We start from the raw sequence: 7,672 nt of genomic DNA, 5'->3' as shown, positions 1-7,672 counted from the left end.
ACATCGGTGGTTTTCAAATCATGTTTCATGTTTAGAGGCCCAGTATCTTCTGGAGCTTTCTTAGGAGCCATTTTGGAGAATAGGAATGACGCTTAGCTATTTTACGTATCCATTTCTTTTTCACTTTTGTTTTGTGACTTAGTTTGAAAAAGAGGAATGGATTTCCCTGGTAGCTCAGACGATAAAGCGTCTGCCTACAATGCGGGAGACCCAGGTTCGATCCCTGGGTCAGGAAGATCCTCTGGAGAAGGAAATGGCAACCCATTCTAGTATTCTTGCCTGGAGAATCCCATAGATGAGGAGCCTGGTAGGCTATAGTCCATGGGGTCACAAAGAGTTGGACACGACTGAGCGAATTCACTTAGTCTGAAAACCAATGCGGGAGATAGTCTCTGAGGGTCTTCCTGTCTTTAAAACTTTGCATCTCTTTGAAGTGTGCTTTATGCACTTCATCATTAAGGCACTTCATATAGGGGCTGTCTATGAAATAGACACAAAGCTGTGAAAGTTAAATAAACGAAAGTATGCCCCTGCTTGTCACAATTGCAGATTCATATGCCTTTGGGGTTAAGCAGGTGGTATGGAAGGAGGAAGGACTATGTTATGGGTTGGATTAGGTCCTGTGGCCCCCTCCCTCAATTTCTATGTTGAAGTGCTAAACCCCAGTGCCTCAAAATGTGACTGTTTTCGGAAATAGTCTTCAAAGAAGAAATTGAGTTAATATGAGGGCATTAGTGTGGGATCTAATCCTACAAGACTTGTGTCCTTATAAGAAGAGGGAGTTTGGACACAGACATATAGAGAGGGAAGACCATGTGAAGACACAGGGAGAAGACAGCCACCTCTAAGCCAAAGACAGAAGCCTTGGAAGAAACCAACCCTGCCGACATCTTAATCTTGGACTTCTAGCCTCTGGGACTGTGGGAAAAAAAAATTGGTGTCATTTAAGCTCCCCAGCCTGTGGTACGTTGTTACGGCAGCTCTAGCAGGCTAATACAGAATGTGTGTGCACGTGTGAGGATAGGTTTGTGTAAGTGTACAACAACAGGCAGTGCTAGGGACTGTGACGAGGTTGAGCGAGCCCGTCCTGGCTGAAAGGGAAAGACGCTCATCAGCTCCAGCTGATTGTTGTGTTGCCATGTGGGGCTATTAGCTCGGGGTTGCCAGACATTCTGAATGTGAAGCATCCAGCTTTATGACAACGCAAGGGCAAACAAAGCATGTCTGTGGGCTGAATTTGACCTGTGGATCAGCAGTTTTGACCATCGACCTCATGTTTAAGGTAACAATTTAGCAATGACCTCATAAGCCAGGGTCTGGTTAGAGAGTAAACATTCAGAGACAGAACACTGAATTAGGAGCCAGGACACCTGGCTGCCTCTTCTGGCCAGACTGTTCTGCTTTTAGACCTTGAGCCAGACCTCAGTTCCCATTCTTGTCAGGTGAGGGGACTGAACTAGTCCCTGCCGGCAAAGGTGACTGGAGATTTCAAGTTTGAGTGCCATACTCTGTAAACATCAGAAATGATGCCAGGATAATTACTCTTCACCTGGCTGTTTCTCTCTAAGAATAAGTGCCTGATCTAGTCACACAGAAAGAGACAGTGAAATTAAGGATTTAAATGCATAGAAGTGGATAAAATATCCCCATGCCTTAGAAAGAGCTGCTCCAGCTGGAAAAAGAAAAGGGAAAAGAAAGCAGGAGGAATTGCTCCAAATGAATGTCATTCAAAATATTGGCCAAAGAGGGTAAAAATCTAACCCTTGCATTATCAGAATTATCGTGGTGCTGCTTGGCTCTGCGTTGGAGCTGTCACTAGGGGGTTTTCTTGGGGTTTTTTTGTCAGCATTTCAAGGACAAAGTACAGTAGACATGGACTAATAATAAAAATTAATATTGGCCAAAGAGGGTAAAAATCTCATCCTTGCATTATCAGAATTATCGTGGTGCTCCTTGGCTCTGCATTGGAGCTGTCACTATGGGGTTTTCTTGGTTTTTTTTTATCAGTATTTCAAGGACAAAGTACAGTAGACATGGACTAATAATAAAAATTATTAAGTCTGTACTATGTGCGAGGGACTTTACATATACAAGCATTTCTGCTTGAAACATAAAATTATACTTCTCAGAAAATTTTGCCATCTGCAAAACTCCGCATAAAAAAATAATAGGACTTATGGAAAATATAGCTCCAAGATAGACCATTCAAATTCTGTGCAACTTTGATGAGCCCAAACAAACATTACTACCTGGGGAGGTCACTTGGACCCCCTTGGCAGCAGCTGGGAGACTAGAAGCTGCCACAGGGGTATGAAAATCCCCAAAAACAATGGAGATGAGAAGCTGGTAATTTTTTCTTACACCAACACTGGCAGGAGCAGAGGTAGGGCAGAGGAAATTAGCTCTGGGTGAATGGAGCTACTGTCAAGGAGAACACAGGAGGCAGGACAACCTCACAGAAGCTGAGCGCTCAGAGGCTGGGATGTGCTAATGGAGAAGGCAGCCCTGGAACAGGTGCGAGTTTTATATTTCCTAGAAAACAGCAAAAAGTTCCTGCTGATGATGTAGCAGCCAAGCTTCTGACCTTTTCCCTTTTGACTGAAGATCATGGTTCCACTTCTGCTGTTCCAGCTCCTTTTGCTTAGAAAACTCACCTACGATATGGTGGAAAACAATACGCAGTTTTCACAGTGCAATGTGACATGCATGTGCATGCTAAGTCGCTTCAGTGTCCAACTCTTTGCAATGCTATGGACTGTAGCCCGCCAGGCCTCCCTGTCCATGAGATTTTCCAGACAAAAATGCTGGAATGGGTTGCAATTCCCTTCTCCAGGGGATCTTCCCGACCCAGGGATTGAACCCGCATCTTTTATGTCTCCTGCATTGGCAGACGGGTTCTTTACCACTAGCGCCATCTGGAAACCCTGCAATGTGACACATGAGTGTGCAATTATGTGCGTTATAACATGCAGTTTTCACATTCTTCTGATATCCTTCCTCTATAACCAGTCACTGATGGGGTGATTTGTGCTACAGAAATGCAGGTGGTAGGGACTTCCCTGGCAGTCCAGTGGTCCCACTGCACATAAGACTCTGGGCTTCCACTGCAGGGGTTCGATCCCTGGTTGGGGAACTAAGATCCTGCATACTGCATTGTGCGGCCAAGCAAAGAAGAAAGAAATGTACATGGCGGAACAGATGCATAATCTTATTTCATTCTCATAACCCAAGGTGTTGGAGCAGTGGTTCTCACATTAGCATGCCTGGAGGGCTTGTTAAAACAGATCTCTGGGTTTCATCCTTAGAGTTTCTGATTCAGCATTTCTGGGGTGGAGCCCAAGAATTTACATTCTAAGAAGTTCCCAGATGATACTGATGCTGGCTAGGACCATATGTGAGAACTACTGTACAGAAGGCCATGGATAATTGGCCAGATTTTGTGACTTGCCCAAGATTGCTGCAGGAATGGACCCTAGGTGGGCCTAAATCTTAAGCCTAATGAGGCTAATATGCCAGAGAAATTGACCTTTGATGATCTATAAACACTTAGGAATGTGCTGGGCTTGGTTTCGGTAATTACTTGTACCTAGTTAGCAGGCAGGCAGGCAGCTCAGTCAGTCAATGGGGATGGGCTTGTGGTCAGCGGAAATATATTGTGGGGACTTGGGGAGTCTCTGCCTCCACCTGCGGGTACGCTGTGTGGTCTCTTGTTTTGTAAGACACCTTTGTAAATGTTGATATCTTAGCTATTGATGTATGTGCATTGCCATGTGTAAACCCTAGCCAGTGGGAACCTACTATATAGCACAGGGAGTTCAGCTTGGTGTTCTGTGATGACCTAGGTGGGTGGGATGAGAGAGGGGTGGAAGGGAGATCCAAGAGGAGGGGATATATGTATATGAAGAGATGACTCATTTTGTTGTACAGCAGAAACTAACATAACATTGTAAAGCAACTATGCCCCAATTTAAAAACAAAAGAAAAGAAAAGGCTTCCCAGGTGGCTCAGTGGTAAAGAATCCACCTGCCAATGAAGAAGACATACATTTGATCCCTTGATCGGGAAGATCCCCTGGAGAAGGAAATGGCAACCCACTTTGCTATTCTTGCCTGGGAAATCCATGGACAGAGAAGCTTGCTGGTTATAGTCCATGGGGTCACAAAAGACTTGGACATGACTTAGGGACTGAAAAAAAAAAAGAAAGAAAAAAAGAACTTACATTTAGTGTATGTCTATTATAATCCCGCCATCCTGCACATGACCTTCCTGCAAAGGCAGCTGGTGGGCACACAGCCCCAGGGTTTGAACCCAGACACTCTGACTCCAGTATCCATGTCCTTTCCCATCAGGAAGCACTGCCTCCTAAAGAGTTTCTTGAAGGAACCAAGTGGGGAGTCTACCTGTGACTTGCTGATGTTCCTGTTTAGTGTGGCTGGTTTCAGGGAGGTGTGAGACAAGGGGTTCATGTGATGGCTGAATAGAAAGCCCCAGTATGACTATCAGCTCCCTCAAACATTGACTTTACTTGCTTTGTTTAAGGTATAAAATTTGTGGGACAAAGGTGATGAGGTCTACATAGATATGAGAATGTTTTCCATTTTCACTATGAAAAACTCCTAACAGCGGAAAGCTGTAGTTGATTACTACTTTAGGGTTCTGAGATTATAGACTGAATTAAGTATAGGAAAATTGTGTTGAGTTTTACTAAATGCCTTTAACTATTTCAGGAGGTGTTCCCCCACCCTGAGAGCATGATATGACAGAAGGGCTTTGGAGTCGGGCAAAGGGTGATTTGAATCTAAGCTCTGTCATTTACTGATTGTGTGACATTGGGGAAGTTATTTGTCTGGACAGAACCTCTGCTTCCTCTTCCATAAAGTGGTTTAAAAATATTTACTTCAGTAGGTTATCATGAGAATGAAATGGCTGCCAGCATTGCAGATATGCTTCTGATATCCACAGCATCTAGAGGCACAGAGAGCTAGTCTGCATACATTCATCCTTGAACTAGATCCAAAAGAACCAGAAACCAGGCAGCAGTACCCTCTTGGGAAGACAGAAGTGGAAGCCTGATAGAGACTGGCTTGGTTGAGACAGGTTCAAAGCATCATGGGCCTGGCAGTTTTCCCTAACCTCTTACTAACATACAGACAAAGACTTAGGGAAAAAAAGACAAAACTTGCAATAACACTGAAAAATAACTAACCACAAAATTCCAGAATTATGAAGGAACTGACAATAAATATGAGGCAGATGGGGAGGACTAAGAATAGCCAGTGTGGCTTACAGCTATGTCATCCCCTTACTGTGCCTCCGTGATTTGGAGAGCCAGTGCCTATGTCAGAGACTTTGTAGTGCTGGGAAGGGAGCAGAGTGCCTGGATTTCTGCTTCCTACTCTCCTTCCTCCCAATACCACCTGTCCCTCTTTCCCCTTGTCCTCACGTCCATTCTGTTATATTTCAGGCAATATTCCAAATCTGAGAAGTGACTGGGAATTTGTGAGGGTGCTGGAAATGGCCTAAGACTTGTGAATATGGAAGATGCACCTGAAAGTGACCTCTGAAGATTACTCACAGCCCTGAATAATCCCCTCCTCTTGAGGGCAGGGACCCGTGGCTGGCTTCTAGCCAATAGCGAATAGTGAAGGTGATGGATGGTGTCACCCCCGTGGTTATGTTACAGAAGAAGAGAGTCTCCCACTGGCCTGGAAAGTGGAAACGGTCATTTGTGAGAAGGCTCAAGAGAGGACCACACGCAAAGGCCCTAGCGACAGCCAGCAAGAAAGTGTGGCCCTCAGCCCTGTAGCTGCAAGGAACTGAACCCTGCCGACAGCCCATGAGCCTGGAAGAGGCCCCGAGATCCAGAAAGGCATGCACGCCACTGACAGCCTAACGACGGCCTGTGAGACCCCGAGCAGGAGACTCAGGTGAGCCAGGCCACGACTCCTGACCCACAGAAACCGAGATGCCACAAGTGCGTTATTTTACATTGCTAAGCCTGTGGTTGTCTGTTGGGCAGCAAAAGAAAAATAATCGAGTGAGTTTCGATCTCTGTGAAGTAAGCATTGTGTGGGGAGTAAATGAGAGCCCAGGAGCAGGGAATCAGGATGACTAAGCGGGTTCTCTGAAACCAGAAGCCAGAGAGTGGGGGTCAGAGGGAGGTACCACACCAAGGAGACAGAAGTAAAGCCTGTGGGAAGAGGAAATGTGCCTGGGAGCTGAGATAGGCAAACCTGTCCTACAACTGTAAATCTGATAAGGAGATTCCACCATGGTGCTTGTGACACAACTTGTGGGCACAGAGAGAAAATCAACTTTTCATAAGCTTACCAGGAAATATCCAGGAACAATGTAGAGAAAGTTACAAAATCTTAAAGGGAGATTGAAAAGACGTCTTCCCAGTGAAAATATTAAATGTTTGCTATAGATTCATCTATAAATTTAATGTAATTCCAGTAAAAATACTAATGGAGTGTTATTCGGAATTTGATGAAATCTAAATTATTTAGAAGAATGATCACTTCAGAATAGCTAATATGTTTTTGGAAAAAGTACAGTGATGAGGGAGACTCTGTCTTATCATCAAATAAAATACAGCTTAAAACTATAATAATTGTAATTGTGTTGTATTAGTTCAGGAATAGGCAGGCAAATGATAGGAGAATAGAAGTCCAGAACAGACCTAAGGGATGTGTGTACCCTTGTGCACTTGTTTTGTTGTGATATATGATGGAAATTTCATTTCTAATCATTGGGGAAAGGCTGTACAGTTCATAAATGGTGTCGGGAAAATGACCAACCAATTGAGGCAAACTATTTATTTCACTCCCTCATGCATGCCTCACACAAAAATAAATTCTGATTAGTTTTACACTTAATTGTAAAAGAGGAACATTTATAGATTAAACAAAATAGGGGTAAATAATTTTGATGTCTTTGGGGTTAGAAAAGGCATTTCTAAACATAATGCCAAAGCCAAAAATCATCAAAGAAAGGATTGTTATAGTTGATCACATAAACAGTAAGAACTTCTGTATGGTATCAAATCCCACACATAAAAAAGGCTGAAAAGCAAACAAATCGAGAACAAATATGCAAAATAAATGCCAGGTGTTGTTAAGCTTTGAACTTTTACTAATCTATTGGAAAAAGATAAACAACCAATTGAAAAGAAAAACTGAGGTAAGACGAAAATGAGGCAACCACAAAATACACTACCCTATGTGTTTGCTTTGCTCTATGTACTTTTTTTCCTTTCAGAAATCACAATTCTTTTTTCAGACTTTCAGGATCAGTAATGTTGAGGGTATGACACTGCTGGCCAGCGTCATGATATTTTGGGGGTGATGTATGGTTTTAGTCATCTTTCCGTGAAGGGTTGTATTCTTCCCTATTACCCAGGAATATACAATAAATGATTGAGCCTTCCTATTATTAAAATAATCTCACTAAATGAAGACTTCATTCTGATCCGTACTTTTACTCTAAAGAATGCATTGGTGACTAAAGCACATTTTATTAAAAGAATTATTTTTGAAAATGATTATGGCTTTATCTTTTTATGATGGTGATTGGGAAAGTAATTCATGCTTTTTGTAAAAACATTTGCTGTCCAGAAAGATGTAAAGAAGACAGTAAAAATACCCTTATCTTGCCTTCCAAAGATAACCCA

The 7,672-nt window shown here is 43.1% G+C and overlaps 1 long non-coding RNA gene across 1 annotated transcript; it reads left to right on the top strand.

Moving 5' to 3' along the window:
* The first annotated feature begins 1,338 nt into the window (after positions 1–1,338).
* LOC145516438 (uncharacterized) lies at positions 1,339–6,610 on the top strand. Its single transcript, XR_014061393.1, has 2 exons — positions 1,339–2,514; positions 5,465–6,610. It is a non-coding gene; the product is annotated as an uncharacterized LOC145516438 (long non-coding RNA).
* Positions 6,611–7,672: the final 1,062 nt, after the last annotated feature.

The sequence above is a fragment of the Giraffa tippelskirchi genome, chromosome 8, assembly GCF_054371585.1.
Source record: "Giraffa tippelskirchi isolate mGirTip1 chromosome 8, T2T-mGirTip1v1.2.pri, whole genome shotgun sequence".
NCBI lineage: Eukaryota > Metazoa > Chordata > Mammalia > Artiodactyla > Giraffidae > Giraffa > Giraffa tippelskirchi.
Note: the sequence above shows the minus strand (reverse complement) of the source record. Positions and strands in the feature narration are given on the sequence as shown.